At 41.9% G+C, this 14319-nt stretch overlaps 1 protein-coding gene across 2 annotated transcripts in view; it reads right to left on the bottom strand.

The window, feature by feature from the left end:
- The window catches only part of LOC108430011 (voltage-dependent T-type calcium channel subunit alpha-1I-like), a 362256-nt gene extending 348993 nt beyond the window's left edge, over positions 1-13263 (bottom strand). For both annotated transcript variants that reach the window (XM_017702138.2, XM_017702139.2), the window contains exon 1: positions 12474-13263. The gene's annotated coding sequence lies outside the window, so the exon portion shown is untranslated. The remainder of the gene's footprint in view (positions 1-12473) is intronic.
- Between the last annotated feature and the right edge of the window lie 1056 nt (positions 13264-14319).

Below are 14319 nucleotides of genomic sequence, written 5' to 3'. Positions count from 1 at the left end.
AATATAGACTGTGCAGCTCTTCCACTGTGCTTAGCTGTAGTGTCATAATTAAGTCAAAATAAAGTGACATTCCAGTCATTTCATCAATGTTTTCATTTTGTTTAAAACTGACAGTCATGTGAAGATACAGCCATGTGTCAGTCAAACATAGTAATGCTAATCTCCATTAACATTACTTTGGGGTCATACAGTGTAATTTTGGCACTAAGCTAACCATGGTCCAGTTAAGGAATTAAAGTCAAGCTGAGAAGTATTTCCTGTCAGGGAGCAGAGTGAACAGTCCATGTTTTTATGGTGCACTGTGGGAACGTTAGCACTGTGACTAGCGTGAAGTTCCATTCTGATCGGCGATCCACACATCTGAACATACATAAGAGTTTACTCTGTAGCATTCAGCAGCTTTTTAGCAGTCACACAAAAGCAAAGATCTGTGATTGTGACATTATCCACGTTACGTATGAAGACTCAGACTCATGTATGTTCACCGGTGGCTTTGGAAACTAAATAAAGCTATGTTTGTGTTGTAGACATTGCCACAACTGATTCCTCTCAACACCCCTGTGAGTTGACCAGTTTCTCTAGAATGGAGAATTTTACATCAAACCACTTTGACTTCTGACTCTGCATATACACTCACGTTCAATTGCTTGTTAACACAAATAGCTAATCAGCCAATCACAGGGCCACAACTCAGTGCATTTAGGCATGTAGAGGTGGTCAAGACAACTTGCTGAAGTGCAGACAGAGCATCAGAATGGGGAAGAAAAGGGATTTAAGTGACTTTGAACGTGGCGTGGTTGTTGGTGCCAGACAGGCTGGTATTTCAGAAACTGCTGATCTACTGGGATTTTCACGCACAACCATCTCTAGGGTTTACAGAGAACTGTCCGAAAAAGAGGAAATATCCAGTGAGCAGCAGTTGTGTGGATGAAAATGCCTTGTTGATGTGAGAGGTCAGAGGAGAATGGGCAGACTGGTTCAGGATGATAGAAAGGCAACAGTGACTCAAATAACCAACCAAAATCTCCGAGGAACGTTTCCAACACCTTGTTGAAAGTAAGCCATGAAGAATTAAGGCAGTTCTGAAGGCAAAAGGGGGTCCAACCTTTTACTAGCAAGGTGTACCTAATAAAGTGGCCGGTGAGTGTATGTCACCTAATGAATTATGCAGAAATTCTGAAGAATTCTAAAAAGAATTCCTATTTAAACTTCAATCCTGAGCTAGGTGAGTGTTCAAATTCAACACAACTCAAAAGAGCCAATATGTGGCCAATACTATCATTCCCAGTCTTGTTTCCAGCACAGGGTTCCCCGTTACATAACCACTTGCTCTCAGCAGCTTGTTACCATGTGACAGTATTGTGACAGATGATGTAGCCTTGCATTTACAGAAAATCATGCAGAATTCCTGTGCTATTATGAAACATTTATAACTCTGTTCCTTTTCTTACAAATGCCTTTTTAATGACTGCCTGAATGGGTAGCTGTTATAATTATTCCCACGGCTACAGACACCACTGCAGCTAATTAAGCTAAATTAGCAGTGCAGCTCTGGCTGGTGCTCTGATTGCATGTACCACTGTGTGCCCCCTACTGCCCGCCAGCCTGCTGCACTCTTCACAAAGCCTCTGACAGCACCAGTTTTTGCTGCAGATGCTGCCGCTACCTGGGTATCGGACCTTAGCAGTCCAGTGCTAAGAACTGGTCCAAGGTGTTTTTTTCTGAAAATAACCTTGGACCTCAAAGCCACACCAAGCAAATCTAAAGGAGCTCTTGACCTTGTTGCCTGTTTCCAACTGAGCACTGTACATCCTAGCATTAACATTCTAGAGCTCTCTGGGGATCATTCTAGAAATCTTATTGGTGTAGTCAAGATGCTAACTTTCTAGAACTCCATGGGAAGAACTATAGATGCTAGCATTCTAGAACTCTCCAGATAGCACTGTAGATGCTTGCCTCTGTAGTTAGAATCCATCTGGTGCAATCTAGATGTTATCATTATAGAACTTCCCAGGGAGTATTGTAGATGCTACCATTATAAAGCTCTCCAGAGAACACTGTAGATGCTAGCATATTAAAACTCTCTGGGGAGCGTTGTAGAACCATCCAGAGAACATTATATGTGCTAACATTCTAGAACTCTCTGTAGTGCCATCAAGCGCTAACAATCTAGAACTCCTTTGTGATGGCTGCAGATGCTACACATTTTAGAACCCTCCACAGAGCATTGTAGATGCCTTCTAGAAATCCCTTTGGTGAAGTCTAGATGTTAGCATTCTAGAACTTTCCAGGGATCCTTTGCATATGCTAGCATTCTAAAACTCTCTGGGGGCATTCTACATGCTACCATTTTAGAGATCCCTGTGGGGCAACAAACCAATATCAATTTCTTAGCAAAAATAGTCTCAGAGATGATCACATTGAAAGTAGTGCTGTTGTTGATAACGTATGTCTTACTTCTGAGAAATAACTGCAGATTTCTGATTGTTTGAGTAAAATGGACAAGATGTTAATAAAAATGACATTTTTGGTCAATACCTTATTATCTTTATTATTTTTAGGTTGATTTTAAGCAATGTAGTGATCTGTATATACTAGACAGTAAAAGAGCATTGTGGGAAAAATACCTGTGTTGCAAGAAGGCGGCCGGAACATCGAGCGGTGACAAACCCCGGCAAGGATGGTGGGGAGAGAGGTGGAGGACGGAGGCAAAGCCCGAGCTCCGAGTGACATGAGTGACCATGGGAGGATGAGGAGGATGAAGACGGTGCCGGCAACAAGAGGCACTAGGGCAAGGGGCGAGGCCGCTTCACTACACCTCACGTTCGACCCGGGCAGCTGAGTTGGGAGCAGTGAGCTCTTGTTCGGGTGCTCACACTGACCTTAATGAGAGCCACCTGATGCTGATCTGGCTGGCAGCATGAGTGCCTTTAAAAAGAGCTGAGAGGGAAGAGAGAGGGAGAGAGGGACAAGCAGCAACAACAAGAGACTGGCTGAAGAGCTGAAAAGCTTGAGTAAAAAAGATTGAGAGTCTGGCTAGTTGAAAAGTGGCCAGCAGAGCTTTGATTATTTGGTTTGTTTGAACTTGGAATTAAAGGAATCGCTGCTGCAAACATTTCCCCTGCCTCCAGTGTCCTCCTTGAGTCCGGGGTAGCACATGTCATGCTACAACCAGATGTGTGTAATAGAGCCTTAAATGCAGGTCACACAAAGCAAAATGAGCGAATTTACATAAACTGAGTTTAGAACTGCAGATGTAGCCATAAGGCTTGTGTGGTTAACAGCATAATTGCCACTCAAGGCTGAAAACATCACTGTTGGTGTCACTGCATAAAAGTGACCTCCATTTGTTGCAGCTATTGATATTCATATGATTCAGTGCAAGCTAGCTATTATAGCAGCAGTTGGCCTGTTGGCTGGCTTTATGCTTTTAGATGAGCGTTTTTATAGATTGTGTCTAGGTGTGTTGACTGCTTGGCTGTCACTTTTTCTGTGCTACTGAGACAATAGTGTGGTGCAGCCTTGGCAGGTTAGGAAAACACACTGTAATCATAGAACACAGTTAGACTAGCCCAATGAGCCAAGACATATTTGAAGTCTGAAGTTTAGCTTTGTGCTGGACTGCTGAGGCTAATGTAGCTAACAAGCAATGGAATCTTTGTGAAATCTATATAAGTCTCTGATTGATGATATAAAGTCATTACTAAATTTGACAGTCTCACATGACTGTTATGTTTAGCCTATTGTTTTGCCAACGGTAGCTAAATATACTCAAAGGCACTTATTAGCATATAGCTAGCTAACTTGTTAAAAAGAATAAAAAGGGTTCTTTATCACTATTCTTTTCATCAACTGTCAGATCAGTTTGGACTTTTTATCATTTTTCTCATTTAAAGGCTTTAATGTGATTTTGTCTTTGTCTGAATAGAATCAGAAGATGTTTTGATATAATTGTGATGCCAAAAAATAAGAAACAAGGAATAATTAAAACAACCAAGTAAGTGAATTGATTTAATTAAGCTGTGAATACAGAACCATAGGGTGTGAATTTTAATCGAATGGAGCTATGATTTCAGTGCTAAGAACTCCAGTGTTAAGAATGTAATACCACATAAATTGAGCAATATTGTTATTGATACCAATGGAAAAAAATCTGAAATCCCAAACTGACCCCTGATTAACATGCCTAGAAATCACATGTCACCTAAAAAGCTAAACATACTGGACCGGACCTGTTTGTGCTTTTATGGGCAGTGAATTAATATGGGGCTAAGAAACGCTGATACAGAGCTGGAGAAATCTTTCACTACAAACTGGCAGCTGACTTGTAAAGAGAGTGCTTTGACATCTGGATCCAACATTATAAACATGACAACGGCTCGTTTTTGCCTTTGTTAGAGACCGTTCCTCTGTCTCTACTCCCCGCTGTTCAGGCCACCACCTGCATGCAAGTCTCCTCATCTGTTTCTCTGCCCTTCTAGCTCTCTGATTGGCTGTTGTTTGAATAACTCATTGAGTAAATCTCTGACCTTCTAGCACTACAGGACTCATGAACGTAAATATCAAACATGATTGATAATATCGGAGGGCCTCTGATCACTTCAGAGTTCGATCAGAGGGCTAAAGATTTGGCTCATCAGATCATCTGCGCATTCAGTCACTTCCGATTGAGCTCCAGACCTGGAAAATCATTTCAGATTGTAAAAATTTGTCGCAAGGGGCACCTGGGGGTTAAACTCGGGCAAAAAATTATGTAGTATATGTCCAGCCTTACAGCTAAAGAAGCAACCTCCAGACAACAAACATGTCTTGGTTGAATGGTTACATTTAGGATAAGATGAAAACCCATGTACATTTGGTTTTAAATAGATATTTTCCTTTAATTTATATAATTAAGTATGGATGTGGAGGTGCTAAGGGCAAAATGATTGGCTTCCACTGCCAACTCAGCGCTTTGGGGGCATCATGATAAAACACAATCAGGAGCTCAAAGGTAATTCTCAAATTCTGAGAACTTCATTAAAAAAAGATTTTTTAAAACTTACATTTTTGAGCTAACATAATTGGTCTGTTTTTGGCTATGACTTTTTTAAAAATGTGTGTAATTCAAAATTGAATAAATTATAGTTGAGTCCAGAGTTTTAGAGAAACTGGGAATGGAGTTTAGCAGTAATCAGCAATCGCAATCACACCTTAAATGATGAGAGGGATGTGTTGGGTTGGTGGACGCATTTTCAGCTTGCTTGCTAGGCTGGCCCAAAGTGTGATAAGCATTCCTGAAAATAGCAGCAGTAGTGAGTAACCTGTACCTGTACTCTACCAGGTACAATCGACAAATCCACGACACCAGTTTTTCCCAGCAACTCAAGTGCTTTCTAACAAAGCAAAGCACTGTGAAACCATATGTGTGATAACCCATCTCTGTTCACAGGTCATGTTCCATTCTGCCTTAAAAGCCAACAGTAGAATGTACCTGCTGCACAGTTCAAGGTAGAATGAAATTTTGGTGGCAAAGAAGAAGGCAGCTTCAGCCTCATGCATCCAAATGGGTTTGGGTCTCAGTACCTTTCCAGCCTGAACAGGTTGAGCTTCAAGTTTGTGGAAGCAGGTTTGGTTCGGGCTTCAGGTTCATACCCGTGCAGACCTCTAGAGTGTGTAGCTTGACATTGGGTGTGGCACAAATAAGGCCAGTTCTGTGCCTCATGCCTACAATCTGATTGGTCAACACTCAGCTCATTTGCAGACAGCAGAGTGTGCATCAGCAGTTGCTGCATCAGTCATATGTCCATATTTGTATTGTTGTCTCACCACAATATTGCACGTTATCATGTGTCTAGTTCATGTAAATCCTGTAAAATTATTATGCAAAAAAAATAAAATATTTGGCATGACATCACGGTGTACATAACCTATATCCTGCCAGAACAATTAGCACCCTCAACTTCCTGTGTTACTGAAGTAAAGCACACAAAAATATGTCCAAGAGACAGAAAGGAGAGCGTGTTCGTGTTTGTATGAAACAAAGAGCCTGAAACTCATTGCACAGGTGGGCTTGTGTATGTGTGCTTGCGCACAGATGTGTTTCTGGGTTGATGTGATGGAGTGCATGCATATTTGTGTGTCTATATGTGTGTGTACTCGTGCACGAGTCTGATCATGGTCATGGTCAGATGGCTGAGGTATAAGACATATCGATCAAATGGACCATAAGAGAATAAGACTGAGCCTTTCTTTCTGCAGCCACCCACCAGCATGAGAGAAAAAAAGACAAACATCTGTTCCTTTTCCATTGTCCTACATACAACATGTTCCAGCTGAACGTGAGAGAGAATATGCGCACATTCTGAGGCACATTAAGTTGCCTGCTTCTGAGTGTACTTCATTTCTGCAGCTGAAAGTTCTAACCCAGAAATTTAAGCGTTCTCCTCCACACAAAAGAGGGATTTTGCATAACATGCCATGGCACAATACAATAGAATGATATGGATTAGTGGAACACATTCAGCCTGCTTAGAGTTGCTCGGCTGCTAATACCAAATGGCCTTCATTGTTGGTCAATAGACAGCGCACTCTGAAAGTACTCGCTGCAACTTTTCATTTGTCATGCGAGCTCTGTACTGCTTTTTTGGATTTTAACATGACGGAGATTAGGCAGGTTGAAGTGCTGGCTATCAGCTTTCATTTCAAACTCTTGGTGCCCGTATAAGACGACCCGCTTAGACATTATTCAACCTTTATTGAACATGTTCACCTCACTGTAAGAAATCAAAAAGAACCTGGACAGAAAAATGTCAGTGTTGTTTACAGTTGGTTACAGTACATAGACATTTACACCTGCTGGCCACTTTAAAAGAAACCCCTATATTGGTGGTACATCATGTCCAGTGCAGTTTGTCTTATTCATCCTCTGGTCTTTCCTCAGTGGTCAGTTTCTGATCACAAAGCTGGTGGACCACTTTCAACAACACGGCTGTGCCATATGTACACCTGTACCAGCACCACACACATTACTCTGTCAGCATCATTGCTGTGCTGAGATTGGACCACCACCCAAATTATCTGGCCAGCGGTGATCCTGACCAGGATCCCATCACATCAGAAACCTTTCATTCTTCATTCAGTCCACATCGGAGACACGTGAAATGGCATGCAAAGAGTTTACAGCTGATAAAGTTGCTGCCGCAGTTTTAGAAAGTAGGAAAGAAGTTAACAGAACATTTTGATATGAAATGCATGACTTATGTATCGTGTTAATTTAAGAAGATCGAGAGAAAAATCGAGAAAAACCCCAGCAGGCTGAGAACAAGTTATTGATTTTTCAGTGTGAAGAAAGAAGCAGAGCATTATATTGAACAGAAAAGTTTACAGATGCCTTAATAATAAATGTAATATCAATATTATAGTGTTTAGTGTGGCCACCCTTTGTCTTTATTGGAGCTTATATTCTATACCTCCTATATAAGTTCAGTCTTAAAAGTTGGTTCCATTTTCTGCTTCTCACAATGGAAGAAATCCAAAAAACACATTCAGTGATGTTGAGGCCCACATTCTGGGGTGGTCAGTCTATTGTTTTGAGAACACCAGCAGCTTCTTTGTTTGATTTGCATTGTTTTTTTTCTTTTTTGTCCATATTCTTTTCGCGGTAAGGGCTTCCTGACAGCTACGCATCCTTGCAGACTCATATATTGCCGGAAAACTGTATAACTTATACTTAATGGCTGTTTTGCTTGGAAATGAAATAAATTCATGGTTATCTCTGCACAGTGCTGTATTTTTTGTGAGAGTGCCTCAAGAAGGGTCTGGGTTCAATTCCCTGGCCAGTTGACCAGTGTCCTTTCTGTGTGAAGCTTACATGTTCTAAAGACAGGCAGTTAGGCCAAACGGAGATGCTAATTTGCCCCTACATTTGAATGTATGTGTCTGTATGTCTTGTGATGGACTGGTGACTTGTCCAGGGTGTTTCCTTCTGTTCAGTGACTGGGTGCCTTCTGTCCAGTGACTGCCAGGGTAGTCTCCAAGATGAATAAGTGGCTTAGAGTGTATGTGTGTATTTTATTGTGAAATTGGGCAGCTCAGAGTACACTGTGAATGGCCACAAAGCCTTTTTATATTAAACTGATGATATCTTTAAGCTTACAGATGGAGTTGGATAGAAGCAGTTCATCTTGAAGCTGTGTAACTGAGCCAACTCTACCCTGAGACCAAATAAATGCCAGCATCCATAATGCCCTCTGAGTGGGAGAACACAGCCAGGACACACACACAGCCAGTGAGATTCAGCCAAAGCTTCTGTCAGAACACACACATGCACAGCCATTCACACACACACAGAATGAACCAATTACAGCTAATAATAATTTATTACTCTGCATTATAAGTTCAATAGACATGTATAGAAGGTTTTCTGTTGTATAAATGAGCTGGAATAATTTTATGTTTTCATGAATAATTAGACTATTTGAATACCATGCTTCTTAGCTTTGCACATGTTCTGCATTGAACATGTACAATGTCCATGTGGGCATTAACTGGATCATTTATTACTTAACACCAACTTAGCTTCCAATCTACAAAACAACCACAGGTGTTTCTGTCCATCCTTCCATTGTGAGAAGACAACTCAGCTCTATAAGTCTGAAAGTATGTGTAGCTGTCAAGAAGCTCTTATTGAAAAATGGAAGTAAAGAGGAACATGTTCAAATCAAGCAAAGAAGATGCTGGTGTTCTCAGAATAATGGACTGACCACCCCAGAGTCCAGACCTCAACATTCTTGAACATGTTTGGGATTACTTGGATCATGAGAAGCAGAAAATGTAACCAATGTCTAGGACTAAACTTTGGAGATGTGAAGAAGTGTCCCAGATTTCAAATACTGAAAGAGAGTCTCCTGAAAAGAATGGAAGCCGTAATGAAGGAAAAATATGAATTTTTAAATATATGCTTTATTTGATTGCACTGAAAATGAATAACTTGTACTTAGGGACCGTTTTCAAAGTAAATAGTGGAAAGGTAGTCTCTAACAGTGGCACGGTACTGTAGACTGGGTTCTATCTTTGATGACAGATAGATCATTTCTTCCCAAGGCCAAGCCACACCACAGGCACAGAGACAGCTGTCCTTGGAGTGGACACACACTTGGGGTGTCATACACTCAAGGTTGAGAGACAAACCTTCACTTCATCTTTACCGAGGCATTTTGGGAGGGTGTGGATATTAAGTATTGATTGAATGTGGAGCAGAGCTCCTTCAACCATCCATCTTACATGCTACTGTACAGCCATTACAGTAATGTCTTGACTCACATTTCAAGAAGCAGGAGAGATCCATCTTTGGGTGTTCCTATGACATTGTAACATACCAGAACATGCTGGTATCATGTGAGAATGGTTCTTCACTGGTTCCTTGGAGGGACATTCTGGCCTAAAGCTAGAAGTTGTCATATTATGTAGTATTTAGTAGTGCAGCGTTGCTTCCTTGAACCTCATGAGTTTGACAGCATTCACAATTTTTTATCTTTTTTTATGTTTTTGTCCATTGATGTTCGCTCACTACAATACCCAGCATGCCAAATACATCATACAACCAATGGGAATCCCCCCGCCCAGCAGTAAAGAAATCCACTGTGGTATCAGTGCTAGAGCCTGTAGATTGTAGATGCTTATTATGTTGTCCTTATGTAATAGAGAGCAAGCAGCACACCAACTGAACATTCAGTAAAAAAAACACAGTTTTGTGAACAAAAACATGGAGCTTTTGGAGTTTAAGAGGTTAATAAGCAATATTTGGGATTTTTAAGAACTATAAGGAGACTATCATAATATCTTTCTATTCAATAACACACTACCCAGCATTCTGAAGATGGGTAAATCAGAAACATGGTTCAGACATGCTTCAATACTCACAACATGCTCTCTCTTTCAGAAATATTACATGCCGTGCTTAACTTGTCCTTATTGTTTCTCCTTGGAAAAATCCTAAATGCCTTTAAGGGGCTGTTTCACTTGATCAAAAATAGGGTGAGAAGGCAAGTGAACATGAATATAAACTTCAGCAGCAAAATTTGGCCAGAAGTTATAGTTATATTTTATGAAATTCATCTTTGAAACCCCATGAAAATGGTGGACAAAATAGTTTGTGATCAGAGCAAAAAAAATTGCTTAACTTACTTTGAAACTGGGCTTTATGTTGCCCAGATCTCCATTCAGATGTACCATCATTTCATGCATGTTAGCAGGCTAAGGGCTAATGTGGAGCCTCACTAGTGACATCCTTTTTTATAATAAAATAAAAAAAATGTAATTGTGAGCACAATTTAGTAATAAATGAGGCTGAGATAATTAAGTTGTGCCCACAACTTAGTAAGGAATGGGAATGAGATAATTCAGCTATGTGCAAGGCTTAGTAAGGTGTGAAAATTAGACATTTAAGCTGTGGCCATGATTTAGTTAGACATGAGAATGAGATAATTCAGTTTTAGCCACAACTTAGTGAGGCATGGGAATGAGATGATTAAATTGGGCCACAATTTAGTAAGGCATGATAATGAGATAATTAAGTTGAGGCTATGACTTAGTAAAGTGAGAGAACAAGATAATTAAGTTGTGACCCTGGCTTAGTAAGGTGTGTAAAGAAGATAATTGAATAATGTCCACAACTTGGTAAGGCATTGGAATGAGATAATTAAGTCTTGCCCACAACTTAGTAAGGCAAGGGAATTAAATAATTAAATCATATCTGGGGCATAGGAAAGTGTGGGACTGGGATAATTAAGTCATGGCCATGGCTTAGTAAGGTGTGAGAATGAAATAATTAAGATGTGCCCCAGACTTAGTAAGCCACGGGAATGAGGTAATTAAGTTGTGATATTTAAGTTGTTCCCATGCCTTACTAAGTCATGGCCATGCAATATTTTTATTAAGAAGATATTTTACCAGCGGTGCTCCACAGACTACAAAGCTGACAAAAACAATAAAGAAGGGCAATACATGGTTCTAATTCTAACATCTGGAGAAATGATTCACAAATTTATACATGTTATGCTTCAAGTTCTCAAAAATGTGTTATTAAGAAAGTTTTCTTAGCTATCCAATTAGCACATTGAGGCTCATTGTCTCCCCCTCCTTTTGTCCAGGTTGATGCTAGAACTTCCAATTTATGAGGTGACGGGAATAGTTTAATTACAATGTATATACATTGTAATTACTATATAAATACATTGTATTACAATGCAGAGCTGCTATAGAGCTCAGTGAACTTCTTGTACAGTGGAGCTTTTGTGAACTTTCTATGGTGCAGCCTTTACTTTGTAAAACTGATCAGAGCCAGAACCACAAGCCTTTAGCCACAAGTCTTTGGCTCTGCCTTCAGCGGTGGAGTCCTTGTCTGTGTGAAACCTGTTGATCTTTTATTTTGAGTAGCAGATTTTTTTCAAATGGCATCTTTCCTCAGCCATTCAACTCTAATGTATACTGTAATTGGCTGGCATTTGCGCAGAAGTACCTTTGAAAACAATCTGTCAGCATTCTGTCTCCCTCTTTCTCTCTCTCTCTCTCCCTTTTTCTCACTCTCTCTCTCTCCCTCTTTCTCTATCTCTCCCTCTTTCTCTTTCTCTCCCCCCTCTCTCTCTCTCTCTCTCCCTCTTTCTCTCTCTCTCTCTCTCTCTCTCTCTCTCTCTCACACACTCTCTCTCCCTCTCTCTCTCTCTCTCTCTCTCTCTCTCTCTTTCTCTCTCTCTCTCTCTCTCACACTCTCTCTCGCTCTCTCTCTCTCTCGCCACTGTATGACTCAACCCACTGGGCTGTGGACCTGCCTTCTTCTGAGGGGCTTCACTTCCTGGGAATTAAATTCGAGGTATAAATAGCACCTTGCCATGTCAAGGCATCATCATCACCATCATCATCATCATCATCTACAATAACCTGCAATACAACGGATAAGAGTGCCCTCTTCTGGTCACTACGTGTAGCACTACTTTCTTGTCTTCGCGCACCGGCGCTGACCACACAGCGCATCTGCCTCAATTCTCCCGCGTGCGTATTTCACGCGCCATCACATATTTCTCATAGACTGTTACAGGCCTGTGCGTTTGCTGTTTATTTGTTATCAACGTTTTTGAAGCGTCTACAGAAATAGCAGTTAGCGCGCACACGCACGCGCCAACATCAATAACAATAAATGTAAAAAAAAAACAATAACAATAAACAAATAATAATTTAAGCTTTCAGGCTACTAAGCTGTGAACTGTTGCGCGAGCGCGTGAGAAAGAGAGAGAGAGAGAGAGAGAGAGAGAGAGAGAGAGATGATGTGTGAGAGCGTGAGAGCGTATGCGCGCGCCTTTCCTTACCCTTCCACCCGTTTAAACCAAACCGCATTCCGCGCGCGCCCCAGCCGGCCAAAAACATTTAAAAAAAAATAATAAATAAAAAAAAGCGCGCGAGGAACTTCCACGCTTAAGCGTTTAAGCCTCACTCACCTGTGCTGGAGCAGAGCGCGCGCTGCCCCGTGCCCCTCTGCCCCTCAGCAGGGCGAACAGCAGCACCGACTGGCGCTCAACACCATAAGAGCGCGCGCTCCCGCGGAGCAGAGGCGAGCGTGTCCGCGAGCAACATCCTGCCCAGGTGCGGAGATCCACATGCTGCTGCTGCGCGCTGGACAGCGGTCAAGCTGCGGCGCGTACCCAGCCGCGCATCCACGCGCGTTCGAGTGAACGACACTTTTCCCTTCGTCTCGTGCACAAAGTGCGCTTCTTCGCTGTTCCTCGAACTTGGAACAAAAACCAGGTGCAATGACGAGCAACAGCAACAAAAGAGCTATGAAAGGTCGTGGAGGTGCATTTCAGCGTCGAGAGCTCGGAGCGAGACGGAGCTGCAGTCCGGCGTCCAACAACAGCGGAAAAAAGCTGCAAATGTTGTTGAAGATGTAGCTGAACTGCGAAGCGCGCGCAGGAAACGAGGGGAGAATCTGCGGGAGGTGTCGATGCAGCCCGTCCTGCGTCTGCTCACATCGCCCCTCTGCTTCTTCCAGCAAATCACCTGGGCGCGCGCACGCGGCCACTTCACCGAGAGACGGTCCGATGACGCGCGCGATCCCTTCCGCCTCCCCACCCGCTGTACCGCACCGCGAGGACGCCTGATTGACCGTTCCTGGAAAGCAGGGGAGGATCAGTCTGGAGCCTGGAGACGAGTGTGCACACTCCTCCTCTCCCTCCTCCTCTTCTTCTTCTGCTGATACGCGTCTCCGGTGGAGCTGATGGCAGCGCACGTGTGGGCTCCTCACAGACAGAAAAGAACAGAGAGAGAGAGAGAGAGAGAGAGAGAGAGAGAGAGAGAGAGGAGGAGGAGGAAACAGAAGGGCAGGGAAAGAGAGGGAGACTGAATGAAAGAGAATAAATGGAATAGAGAGAAAAAAGAAAAGAGCAAGAAAAAGAGTAAAAAAGAAAAAAGGAAAAGAAAAGGAGAGAAGAAAGGAGAGGAGGCAAGGGAAGAGAGCAGGAGAGTATAAAGAGAATATAAAAGAAAAGGAAAAGAGAAAGAAAGAGGAGAGAGAGAAAGAGTGAAATTATAGAAGTAATATGTGAAAGAGAGAGAGTAATAGAGAGTGAGTGGGATAAAGAGACAGAGGGAGAAAGAGAAAAAAGAGAGGAAGCAAGACAGCAAAAAGAGAGAGATCAAGAGAGAGGGAGAGAGAGCAAAACAGAGGGAGGGAGAGAAAGAATGAAATGATAAATGTGAAGGAGAAAAAGAAAGAAAGTGAGAAATGAGAAATCATATGTGTGTGTATATATATATATATATATATATATATATATATATATATATATACATAAAGAGAGAGAGAGAGAGAGAGAGAAGGTAAACGTAAGGAGAGAGAGACAGCATGACAAGAGAGAAAGAAAAACAGAATAAGGTATGGGAGAGAAAGGGATGAAGAGAGAAAGAGAGAGAAAGAGAGAGGAGAGAGGAGATTGTGAAAAGAAAAAGCAAAAGACAAGAAAATAGAGAAAGGGAGTTAAGCAGGAAAAGAAAGAGAGAGAGAGAGAGAGAGAGAGAGAGACAAAAGACAAGGAAACGTGAGAGAGAAATTTAGACAGAGAGACATCTTTCACTCTATAAAACCTGTTCCAGAGAGAAGCCCTAAAAGGCAGTTTGCCCCATGAGCATTTCTTAACAGGCACCAAAAAAGGTGTCCAGTCTACAGTCTCCATATAAAACAGCAGTGTTTATACTGAAAGAGCGACGACTCCTCAGCCGTAAACTTGATTGAACACACTGCCAGAGTTTTGGCTGGAACATTTGTGGCCCACTTCAGCAGCGTTGTGA

Source organism: Pygocentrus nattereri, chromosome 30 (assembly GCF_015220715.1).
Source record: "Pygocentrus nattereri isolate fPygNat1 chromosome 30, fPygNat1.pri, whole genome shotgun sequence".
Lineage (NCBI taxonomy): Eukaryota > Metazoa > Chordata > Actinopteri > Characiformes > Serrasalmidae > Pygocentrus > Pygocentrus nattereri.
Note: the sequence above shows the minus strand (reverse complement) of the source record. Positions and strands in the feature narration are given on the sequence as shown.